The 12492-nt window shown below is 43.2% G+C and overlaps 1 protein-coding gene across 9 annotated transcripts in view; it reads left to right on the top strand.

The window, feature by feature from the left end:
* The window catches only part of RUNX1 (RUNX family transcription factor 1), a 178253-nt gene that overhangs the window by 124462 nt on the left and 41299 nt on the right, over positions 1-12492 (top strand). The window lies entirely within an intron of this gene.

The following is a 12492-nucleotide window of genomic DNA, read 5'->3' as shown; positions in this document are numbered from 1 at the left end:
ACAGAAGGGATGCTGGTAAAAGGTGGGCAGTGTATACGTTACACATCATTTCTTGCTAGTCTTGCCTTTCGGATGTTAAGAGGATTTTAAAGCATTGGAAACCAATATGTCATTGATCTAACTTCTCAAGCTCAGTCACACTGCAAAAATAAATAAATGCCTGAAAGAGGACACCTGGGTGCTGCCTTGCGGAGTTCATATGGAGTACCTTGTGCTGTTGTATAGCTTAGGAGCACCCATTTTCACAGGCAGCCAATCTTTCCTATTTTTTCCCCTTTCTTTTTATCAGAATTAAGTACAAGGAGGAGCTGAACAGTTTTGATATCTCCAGAAGAATACCCGCAGCTTTCACACAGGCGGTTGTTCTGTTTGGATGGCAAGGGCAGGCTGTTTTGTCTGTGGGGTGAAGCAAGGGTGGAACAGATCTGCAGGTACAGATGCTTCTGCAGCACATGCGCTGCCTGTTACCAGAGGCAATCATTAACCTCAGTCACTAGCCCAAATGGGGCATTTTCATATTTTTATCAAAATGCCCTGATGTAAATTGAGGTTTGTGGTTAGTTTCTTGCACTCCTCCTGCATGCTTGGCAGAAGTCCTGGCTGTTGCTTAAGTGGAATTGTCTGGGGAGAAGAGAGCAGCAGGATTCAAACACCCACTAGAGAATGAGACTTGCAGCTCGGGGTTTCTTATACTTTGAAACTTCAACTAAAATAGCTTAGAAAACTCATGTCTTGCCTGTGCAGTTTCTTCTTGAGCCTGCATTTGTCTGAGTTGCATAACGATGCTGCATGCATTTAGTGAAAAAATCTGACCTATATTTTTTGGATTTGAGGCCAGACTTTAAAACAAATACTGCTGTCCGGGTAAGGCTTCTTATTTAGCTTGAATTTTTTTTTTTTTTTTTTAATTGTGGTTGATTTGTCCCTGAAAAATGTCCCTGGTAAACCAGACAGCTGTGCACATAAAAAAAAAAAAGATATTTGTATATGCAAGTTCCAGATTTGCATATGCAATTACCTGGGCATGTTCATAGTTTGCAGACAACAAATAAGCTTTAGGGTTTTTAATGTGAGTCTGCTAGAATGGTAAGAAATAAAATCATCTTGCAGGCATATCTACTGTTTTAAATCAATTCTTCAGTTGGTGTAATAGTTAATATTTAATAAGATTCTACATTTTAAAAGGAAGTAGAGATATAATACATACTAAAGTAACATACATATCTTTCCAACTCAAATGTATGTAAAAGCTTCCTTGTAAATAATTTCACTTTGTTGTAGGCAAATCAGTTGCATAGTGGAGGAGGCTTTATGCGTGTCAGGAGGAGAGGTCAGACATCCCCCTCAGTAGGAATGCACAGCTCCTTTTATCGCTAAGTCATTCGTGAGGCAGCGTAGAAGGGATTATGCTCCTTTCATTTTTAAGTGGGCTGCAAAGTCCTTCAGTTTGACTTCCCACCAAGAGTTTCTGAATCGCAGCGGCTGTTGCAATCAGTCTGGTATCTCTTTTCCTCTTTATGCCTTGGACTGAGATATGGATTGGCCTGATGAGATACACTGCAGTCTGTGAAGGAAAAGAAGTGCATTCTCCATTCTGAGACAGTTCTGGCCGGTTTGGGCTGTACATTTATTTTTCTACACTCTCACTAGGTGGGTGTATCCTATTTTGCATCAGTTCAATTAAATCAGTTACATGTGTAGCCTGTATAAAAATAGACTGCAGAGCTGTTACCTGCGCAAACTCACATACAAGATTTGCGGTTAGACATATCAAAACATGCGTGCTGTGTACTGAAGGGATTTAACATGATATTGGCCTTTTTGTATTGAGACTAGAATCGATTAGAGTGTTTCTAGTTTCAGTAATCAATATTTGGGAACGTTCATACTTACAGATCCATGACTCACTCAGTCACTTGAGCTGAATGAATTACAGAAATACTGAGATGTATTTTCTAAGATATCCCAATTCAAAAGAAATCTGTGGAAGATAGTAATGGGAACAAAATTCGATACTGCTGTCTTAGAGAGACCTAGAAAAAACATGCTGAAGTCCAACACTAACTCCAGCAACAGGTTTTGATTCATTTACTCTATAATGGTTCTGAGACAGTATGAATTCTAGTGAGTGCCTGCATTCCCTGTGAAAAATGCTGGAAGGTAGTGTCATTTCTGAGGATGGAGGCCATCTGAGACAAGAGTCAGAACTTCACACCAGGACGATTTTTAGTGAACTTTACAGGATATAGAAAGACCTCTTTAAAAAACCTCTAAGACTGATTAACCTCAGAAATAACAGAACCATTTTATTTTGTCTTCAGAGAATGTCAGATCAAGAGAAATGTCTGAGCCAGAATTAGACGAGTTCTCGAAGTGGAGTTTTTTTAAAGGCAAAATGACAGCCTCCTATCTGGGCATACCTGGGGAAAAAGCTTCAAAAAGTAGTACAAAGCAGAATTTTAAATAATTTTTGGAAAACAGAAAAATACTCAAACCAAAGGCTCCAAAAGGAAAAATGCAAAGCAGAGACATTTTGGCTTACTAGGGTGTGTGGAGATGTCATGATAGGTGACGCTAACACAGCGTGTATTATCACACGTGCCACCTTCACTCTGCACAAAGGCTTGCAGACTTCGGGTTCTTGCACGTCCCATTGTACGTCTGGATGTGGTTACTGTGACGGCCCGGTCTTTGCCTAGCAACGTATTTGCCTATGTAACTACCAGATTTGCATTTACAATTGTGATACTTACTCATGAGCAAGATTTACACCATTGTCCTTTTTTTGCTGTTGAGTTTCTGGCTGTGACTATCCAGATGATATTTCTCATCATATTGTCATGGCTTGTAGAGAGAGCCAAAGTACTTAAGAATCTGGCTGCTCTTCCACTGCTTTCATTATGTATTTTAAAAATCTCTTCTGAACTTCTCATTTTTATTCTTCAGTTCTGAATAAATGCTTATTTTCAATTTTTTTTCATAAAAAGAAATAATACTGCACTGTCAGGGAGAAGGGCAAGATGACCTAACCCATCATTTTCTTCTCCAACTTCTATGATTCTATGATTCATAAAGCAATTTATGTTTTTATGAGCTAAGTCCATGGGGAAAATCATTAGCAGTAACCAGATCAAGAGTAGTGCTCCTGATGAAAATACTTTTGGTTAGGAAACTTGGTAGAAATAGTATGACTCTTAAATTAAATATTTCCCTTAGGCCATTTGACCTACTGTGTACGTCTGCTGAAAAATTAGGTTTTTCTTCTTTTGACTGCTTCTTTCTGTTTTTCTCATTTAATTGTTTTAACCTACATAGCTCTGAAAAATTCACTAATGGACCAGGTGCCTGAAAATGGTGCAAAATGAAAAGGTTACATGGATTTAGTTCCAGTGGGCCTGAGATGTCCAAGGTTAAGCTGGGCATTAAATGCGATTATCCTGCATTGAATATGTGGTTTTCCCAAATACTTTTTTGGCATCCTTGTATCAACAGGCAGGATGCTGAGGAGCAGAAAGAGAATAATATTGCTGAGCAGTATTTGGGCAGAAGCTTAAAAAGTTGCTGGCCCAGGAAGCACCTTTTTAGGAATGGAAATTTCCTTTTGCCACCTGGCAAAGCTAGCGGAGGCAGGGGTGGGATGGGGGTGGCAGGTGCACCTTTGATCAACCACAGTTAAGGACATCCTCAGATCCTGATCTAAGGTGATCCCATCCCACCTGTAAGGTTCAAGGAAAGCCCGTGGCCTATAGCTGTTCTGAAGGAAATCATCAAATGCCCCCTTGGCTGGCCTGAGGTCTTTCTTAGGGAATCCCAAAGGGCTGGTGGTGTTAAGTGCACCTGATCCGCTTATCCTCTCCCCTGCCCTGTCCACCCTTTGCCCACAGACTTAGAGCAGCTTCTGGGAGGAGAGTCAGCAGAGCCCATGAGGGGCCAGCGTTCCCCATCCCACGGCAGAAGCGAGGAAGACTCTGCACATCAGGTTGGCGAGGGATGATTCCTCTAAGGGTTTCACATTACTTTCACCCTCAGTCTTTCATGCAAGAAAAAGCCAAACCGTTCTCCAAAATCCCTTTTCATCTCAGTAAGTTGCAATAATACTAAAGGCCTTCATTTCTTCTTTGCTTTCTTCTGCAAGTGCCTCCATCTGTTGGAATAACACGTACCATCAAACAGTTTAGAAACCATGAAAAAATGAATCATCTTGTTATTGGAAGAGACCCACTATAGAAATTTCAATGATGGTTTATCAGGTCCTTCCATTCACCTGGAGACTTACAGTGCCTAAAGGTTACTTAGCAGAAAACCTGTAGGGGGAAAGGTGGTGCTTCCAAGTTGGTTGTCCACATAACAGAAATGCAGCTGGGACTCTTTCTTCCTTTGCTAGCACTAGCTGTGTGCTCCGCAGCACACCACCCTCTCAGTATCACAACCCAACTTTGCTAATCACTTTTTAAAAAATCTTGGCTAAGGTACTTGCCTCTGAGAGCTTCCAACCTAAATAGACCATGTACAGACAAAAGAAAGGGATGGGCTGCAAGAAAAGCCAACGGCTGTGCAGTGCCAGGTCTGTGCCTCTGTTTTTGTGTCCCCGCGTCCTATTGTCTGGGTGACAGTGACGTGGGTAGACTAGTGCTTATATTATGAGTGCACTCTGGGGACATTTGTAGTTGGCTTGTGCAACAGCTATATGCATGAGGGCGGCAGCTGGGGGAAGTTACAAAACATCACTAGCTCAAATTCACACAGTGTGACTTGATGTGTTGCTGTCTTTAAATGGGTACGGGTAGGTAGGGGATCACTGTTGGTTTCCTTTGTGTGTGTGTGTCTCATCGCAGGGTGGACAAAGAAGAGCAATTGAATCCATTTCAATAAAATAAAGCTGTATATTATTGTGAGGGCATGCCTGCAGACCAAAGGAGATGTTTCTGAACAGGCAGAACAGTCCTAGCAGCCCCCCGGGCAGCCAGGCTAGCTCTGCAGTCCCCCAGAGTGGCAAGGGAACAACAGCCAAAAACATATGCCCTGTGGTTGGGCATGTCCCTCCCCCGCTGTGAAAGCTGTGCATGCTACCAGCCCATTTTTCATAATGAAAGTACACGAGCAAAAGAGCAGAGAGCAGTTTGTCCCTTTGTGACTTGTGTTTTCTGAAGAAAAGTGAAGAGTGAGGGGGAAATTGGCCTCTTTCCATTATGCACAGACTTTCACACAACCGGCCTGAATTACTCCAGTGATACAGCCAGCACTGGGCCTTCTGGCTTAGTGCAGGACCATATAGCACAGGAGCATCACATAGCAGAGGACCACCTGACACTGGATGATAAAAGTTGGGCTGCAGAATGGAACCAGAGGTTGTGTGTCTGGATGCAGTCAGCTTTATAGAGCATCCATGAGCAGATCTGCAGCTTTTGGGTCCCCTGTGTCCCAGAAAGACCTCTCTGTGCCCCACATCCCAGCTGCTTAGCAAACCCCTTCTCCTCTGTGAGGACATGGTGGAGCAGCACCCACGGGGCAGGGGCAGCTCTGCACTGGAGTTGGCCCCCTCACAGTGTCTGGCAGGACTAGCACAGCACCAGCCTGTTCTCCAAGGTCTAAGTCCCCTTGCCTGGCCACCCAAGGGGGCTTTCACTAGCAGCAGGAACCTGAAGCAAAGCCCATACTCTCAAGCAGTTGGTTTCTGAGTGGAAATCATACAGACATACCAGCAGGCACGCTGCCCACGAGCTGAAAAGACCAGTAAAAGCAAAGAACAGTAACTGTCTTTGCTAGCAAAGATTCCTCAGTGGAGAGAAGGTCCAGGCAAGACCTACCTCACACGGACTTTAACTGGCTAGCAGCTACCTGCAGCTCCTAAAAACAGTGCTGGCAGTTCTCCATCAGATGTGCAAAGGATTATGAAATGTATATTAATGCTTGCCACTCCCTGGCCTAACAGTGATAGGGAGGATGCTTTTTTCCTGCTCGATAGGTAGGATCTGGATAGGTTTTTAATACTAGCATCCTTGAGGTTTCATGGTGCAGATGCTTCTTTTCTATAAGGAAAAGATGGAACGTGATTATTTTCCCTGGCATTTTTCAGTCTCACTGCTGAGTTCGTTAGGAGAGTTGATGTTGGGTGGTGTGAGGCAGGGAATTTGCTATTTTAGCTCAATAAAATTGTCAAATACGTGCAATATGATATCTTGTATCAAGACTGGTTTTCTGGGAGTGCAATAGCTCATATATATTTGCTTGCCTGGTTATTTGGCTGGTTTTTTAAAGATACACAGAAGTGTTGACAGGACAACTCCTTCCTCTGATAAAGCAGGTAAACAGGAAACTAGAGCTGCTGTGGTGTGGGCTAGGAACAGTGGTAAGGCTGGCCCAGTCCTATAGAAATTATTTCAACTCTGTTTTTGAGTCACTTAATCCCACACAGCTCTTTTTCCGGCCCCCTTGAATTAGTGTGATTTTAAATCGAGAACAAGTAGGTAGTTATTTTTCATGTCTTTCACTTTTTTTGTCTTTGTCAACTTTTCGGGTTTTTTGCACTTCGTATTATTTCATTGCCTAGTGGTTGAACGGCTACAAAGACTGTGGTAAATACTTTTAAGTGTTTACCTATATTTGCATGGTGGGATTTTTGAGGGGTATGCAGCCTCGGTCTAGCTCGGCTGAAATCAGTAAGCAAGTACTCTGTAACTCTGACAAACACCGTAGTAGGTGAAGGTACATTACTTCTGAAAATGCTTCCTAAGCAGATAGTAGGTCTAACTTTCTCCTGTCAACTGCTCTTACTTACAAAGAATGTGTAGCTGTTAAGATAGGTGAACAAGTTTTTTGGGGTGGGGTTTTTTTTCGGGGGGTTGCACATTTTCCAGAGAAATATGGAAAAAGTCTGTATAGATGTTACTTGTACTTTGTGTGCGTGGGTATGTAAAGAAAAGCATTAATATGCAGTGCCTTGGCAAGTAGGTTGGACGTAGGGGATGTGACTCTACACTGGTCCCCACCAAAGATCCTAATTCACTGGTGCCAAGTATCTTTCCAGTGAAGTTAGTTGGTGGTGCTCTGAATCAAGGATTTCTGAGTCTGGTTCTTCCTCTATCCTGTTTCTTCAGCAAGGAAGGACTTTAGAATGGCAGCCATTAAACATGAGTGAACAAAAGGTTTGATGCAGCTGCTGGAGCTTTGCGTGAGCTGGGGATGGATGGGCTGGTGGCTGAAACCCCACAATGGAGCTGCCTACTGTGGGTTTAAGGATGTTATATAGCCCCTGCCCTTCCTAGAAGGAGGCTAGCTAGCACAGCTGGACTGTTGGAGCATCGGTCAGCAGTCCTGCTGTCCCTCCAGGGCTGGCCACTGAATGCCTACTGCACTGCTGGCAGACAAGAAAGTTCCCTTCAGGGATGTGCTGGAAAACAGCAGGAGCTGACTGCACACAACCTCTGCAACCCACTTCCTTCACACTGCTCTCCACAGGAGGTAGGAGAGAGGGTCTTCTCTTCCTCAGGCTCCTAAGGGAGCTGGAAGAAGGAGGAAGGAAACTTTCACCCTGCGTGGAGTGGTCAGACACTCATACTCACCAAACAAGCTTTTAGCAGTGCAGGACCTTTTCTGAAGCCTCTGTTTTTGAGGAGTTGCCTTACTTACGGGTTTACCAAAACAATGCATGTCTAAGAGAAAGGCTGGATGAAGCTGTGCAGCACTTTCAGTGAACAGCCTGGTTTTCTTATTGGAATATACCTGGAAGGGGTGAAAATCCATCTGCTCTGCAGTCCCTCCTGGCTTTGCCTGGCCTTGGTTATCAGAAGGTGCAGCAGTTTCCTCCTTGCAGGCCCATACAAAAACACTGCGGCTTTTGCTTCATTCCCTGTCACTCGTGAAGAACACAAAAAAGGCTTTTGCTCTGCATCTCCATTTGTGCCCTTGCTCTTTGCTCATCTGCTGTAACTGGGAATTGTAATGAGTAAATGCATTTTCTATTAGTGTTAATGATAAATCTTGGTCAGACTGCTTCTATGTTAGTGCTGCACAGATCTGTGCAAAGCGTGAGGGAGAGCAATGGTTGGGAGAGGCCATCTCAATTCTGCTTCTGAATCGTAAGGGAGGGAGTTGTCTGTTGCATGAGAGCACAATGTGCTTGTTAATGACCGAAACACATCCTAAAGAGAGGGAAGGATGGAAATATCTCCCTTGCCTTCTTTAATTGAGGAACAGATAAGGAGCACACTATAAAAATGGGAGAAGACACAAGACAGAACTTAACCAGCATAAATGAAAAGTTGATATATTTCTTTTGTTTTAATAGTATCTGACCTTTATTCTTCCTTTGCAGAGTGTTGTAGTTTGAGTCCATTAGCACAACATGCACCAAAGGCCAACTTCTGAAGGCTGACCAGTCCAGAAAAGCCAGGCTGTGTCATAACCTTAGCACATAAAGCTGCAGAAATTTTAGGCGACAGTGTTGATTTAATTATTAAGGATTCTGTTTGTCTGAGTCTGTCGGCCTCTCCTACCTACACCCTGCGTTATGGTTTGTTCTTCATTACCTGCTCTACCTATCTTCGCAATCTAGCCGCAAACAGTTTTGGTTGACCACACCACTTCCCTCTTGAAAGTTAATACTGTTTGACTCATTCTGTACTGCTAACACCAAGCCAAAGAAAACAAGCCAAAGAATAACCTGCTTGTATGCAGTTTGGAAACTTCTCAGAGGCCCTGCTTTCAAAATGCTATACAGTAGCTTACTATATCTCTCTGCAGCTGCAAAGAAAATGAGGAAAGCAAAAAGTGGTTCAAGAACCTAAAATAAAGACTAGGCAGAGCCACATGAAATTTATGAGCTTTCAGTGAACTGCAGTCCTGTGTAGGCACAATGGAGCGTTAGTACAGAGGAGGGACTCTAAGTAACCTACAGATTAAAGTACCCAAACCCTCATTTCTTTGGAAAAACAGGTATTTTCGATTATTGTGTAGAAACACCAGTCACAGACTTGGTAAAAGCAAAGGTCTTTAGTTCAAGGGAAATGCGTAGCCTGACTATATACTTTTTTTGGACAGGAGCAAAGTTTTTTACAAGTTGTCAAAGTCTGAATGGTCAGTATCCATGGGGAGTAAATTTACTTTCATGTTGCCAGATTCCCCTGGTTTACATAAACATTGAGGCACAGCACCTGACATTTAAGTTGCAGGTCCCTTGTTCAGCTCATTTTACTGTCTAGAGATATTTCAGCGGACTGATGAAATGGGTTTCTGTCTAAGCTATTTCTCTGGCCTCCAATACCGTGATGTTCGTGCAACTCACTTTCCTGTTCATTTGTCCTCTCAGGGGCACTGCAAAGGTGGCATAAGTTGTCATCCCTCGCTTTTCCCACTCAGGCTGAGGGAGGTGGTCCAGATTCATCCCACCTAAGCTCACACATTTCATTAAGGTGCCTGAATTAGGAGCCTGGTCCCCTGTATTCAGCAGAGAGACAACCTTCTCCCAAGAACTGCTCAAATGGTGGCTCAGTCCTTGCTGCCTGAGCTTTGTGTTTCCGCAGCTTTTCTTTGGACAGAGGTGTCTTTCTGTGCTTGTATTTTTCTTGGTTGTTTGCTGAGCTGTTGGTTGGCTGGTTGTGTCTCATTCTGCACCTACTCTTTCATATATATCTTCAACTATGATGTCTCAGCCCATGGCTAGAGGGTATTCTTATGGTGGTTTGTACGTGTGGGAAGATGCAAACTACAAAGAAACAAAAGAGGGTTTTGGCAATGCAATGCTTAAGTTGGGAGTCATTCAAACTTTGTCAAGGAGTCAGGATTTTTAAAGTATATACATTGACATGGGGGCAAGGGAAAAGAAAGCAAAGGGTATAATTTTGCAGACTAATTTAACTTTCATAAACAACTTCTTCCCTCCAAACTCCTAACACTCGGTTCACTTACTTTTACTTTGCTCTGATGACCTAATTTCTGGGGTGAACCCACAGAGTAATTGCACTTGCACAACAGAAGTAGAGGACACACATATGTCAGATTCATCATAAGTTTTGGTGGATGCATAGCAAGCAAAATAATTGTGTTTTTAGTGGGAAGTTCGTGCATTGCTATTTGTTAGTACAGCCCAGGCCTCACCAGCAGAGCTGGGGGGAGAGGAAGCATATTTCCTGCCTTGCAAAAATTGTCAAGATTGCTTTTCCTGGCTGTGGTACCTCAGGGAAGACGTGAAGCTTTTCACATGTTCGTCAGGAGTCAGGGAGAGAGCTGGAAGGACCCAGCCCAGAGGAGCCTGCGGTCTTGCAGTCAACATGCCAGCTGAGGCGAGGGAGACCTGCAGCTTCTGCTTGTCCCTTTTGCTGTGGATGTTCCCTGCTGGAGCTCTCCCATTGCAGCTGGATAGAGAATCAGTGGCAAAAAGGGCTCGCAGCCTGAAATTAGGGCACTCACCTGGAAAATAGGAAACCACATTCTTTTTCTAGTATAAGCCAGGCAAGAGTGGCTGGATCTGGAACCTCTCACCTGCTCTCTTTTGTTCTGGGGCAGGACTCTCTTCCATTGCAGATTTTGCTCTACCTATATTTAAAAAGTGCTGATTTTAAAAAGAAGATGTATGAAAAAATATATTGCCAAAATATTGTTTAATTACTGATAAAAAACAGGAAAAAAACGCACCAGCTGCTCAGCGTGCATGTTGTTACAGTAGGGTGAATAACACCCCAACAGAGGTGCAAGAAGCTGCCTGGGGTTTCCCCCAGGCAAAACTGGGGGTTACCAGAGAGCAGGGAACCTGCCATGTAAATCTTTGCTCACCTTGTTGGTATCACTGGACACCTGTTCAACATACAGCCAAATTGGATCCCCTGATGGAAAAAATTAAATACTCAGCAAAGGTTCATACCTGAAACATCTAGTCTGTCTGCAGTTACTCGGAGTAACAAGCAGATTTTTCCATAGAGACACAAAAAGGGTGAGGTTTGCCAGGGAGCTGAAAGGAGAAGCACATCTGGAAGGGCTTCCCAGAGTCTGTCTGTGCTTGGTGTTGCTTGGCATTCTGCTTCTGAAGAGCGGCTGAATATCAGCCTGGTCATTGAGCCGCATAATATTCAGCCTCACTCACACATTTCCCAGCACCTCGTGCCTATGGTCAAGTCGGAGCTGATGAGCAGCACTGATTCTGCTGGTAATTACAGACACTGCACAAAACCATTGAGCATAATGTCTTGTCTACCATGATGCTCCTTCTGTCTGGAAAGAAGGCTCACATTGTACAGTGCTTTATAAAAACAGCAAGAAAATGTAATTGCTGATGAGTCTACTCAAAGCTCTGACTACCATCACCATTATTTTCCTCACAACAGCAATAATAATACAAAATATCCTACAGTGGGTCCGGTTCCTTTTTTAAGAACTCATTACATTATATTTTTAACACTGTACAAGAGGTTGGTAAGATCTGACGCTATCCCATACTGATCCTTCTAATGCCTGAGAGTGATATAAGTCTTTTCCAAGTGACGGAGGCTAGAGAGGAAACCACTCTATGGATTTGATTTATTTTCAAGCATGATTTCCTAGAGCCCTGTGGGCTGCCATGTAACAATGGTTAGTGCCTTACGCATGTGCATACATCTCTGGAGGATGAGGTCAGGTCTGTTTGAAAACACAACAAATGATGTCCTGGAAAAGTTATACTAGCTCTTTCTGTGCAGATAGGAAGTCAGGGAAAAAGAGCGTGCAAAGTATTTTATATCTGGGATATCTGGCACATAGAAAAACATTACTGGCTTATGCACTTAAGGCACTATTTCTATCACTAGCAAAAAAAGCTTTTTTTGCGAGCAGGACAGCTGACCTTCAAGCATTTCAATTTCCCAGCTTGGTAGTAATATAGAAGCACTATAATTCACTTTTTCTTACAAGAATATATAATTTTTTGCATTAAAGATAGTGTGCTCACTTCCTAGAATAATGTGAAAGAGTATGTTTTCTTCTCATCCTTCACTATGAACAAAATAAAATAATTAGATTTATTTTAGCTCCATGGCACAAAACAATGTTTACCACTTTATTAACGGGACACAATGAAACATGGCTTATTTTCTACCCCGCTAGAGCTGGAGCCAAACCAAAGTCCTGAACACAAACAGCCCTGAAAAGAGGAGATGCTTATATCAAGGTCCAACGTGGTTCCAAAGCAGCCAGTTTTCGTTAATCCAAAGCATAGCATCTCATCAGTCACTCCATACTTCGGCAAAGTCTGGCCAGATGCTGTAGTTCCTGTGTATGATCCACTTTTTGGATGTGAAAGTTTCCACGTCCACCTGGGAAAAATGGGGGGCAGAGGAGAGAAGGGGAGGTATTCTGTTCCCCTCAGGGAGAAAGGGCTCCACTTAATTAAACTTTGCTTATACTATCTCCATGCAAGTACAACCTGCAGATTTGGGGCTGAAAATTTGTGGATAATACACACAAACACCTGTGGCATGTCTTCTCAGGTCTGGGATCCTCTAACCGGGATGCCCAGCAGCTGTG

The sequence above is a fragment of the Falco punctatus genome (genome assembly GCF_963210335.1).
Source record: "Falco punctatus genome assembly, chromosome: 2".
Taxonomy (NCBI): Eukaryota; Metazoa; Chordata; class Aves; order Falconiformes; family Falconidae; genus Falco; species Falco punctatus.
The sequence above is the reverse complement of the archived record's forward strand: the minus strand, read 5'-3'. Positions and strand labels throughout refer to the sequence as shown.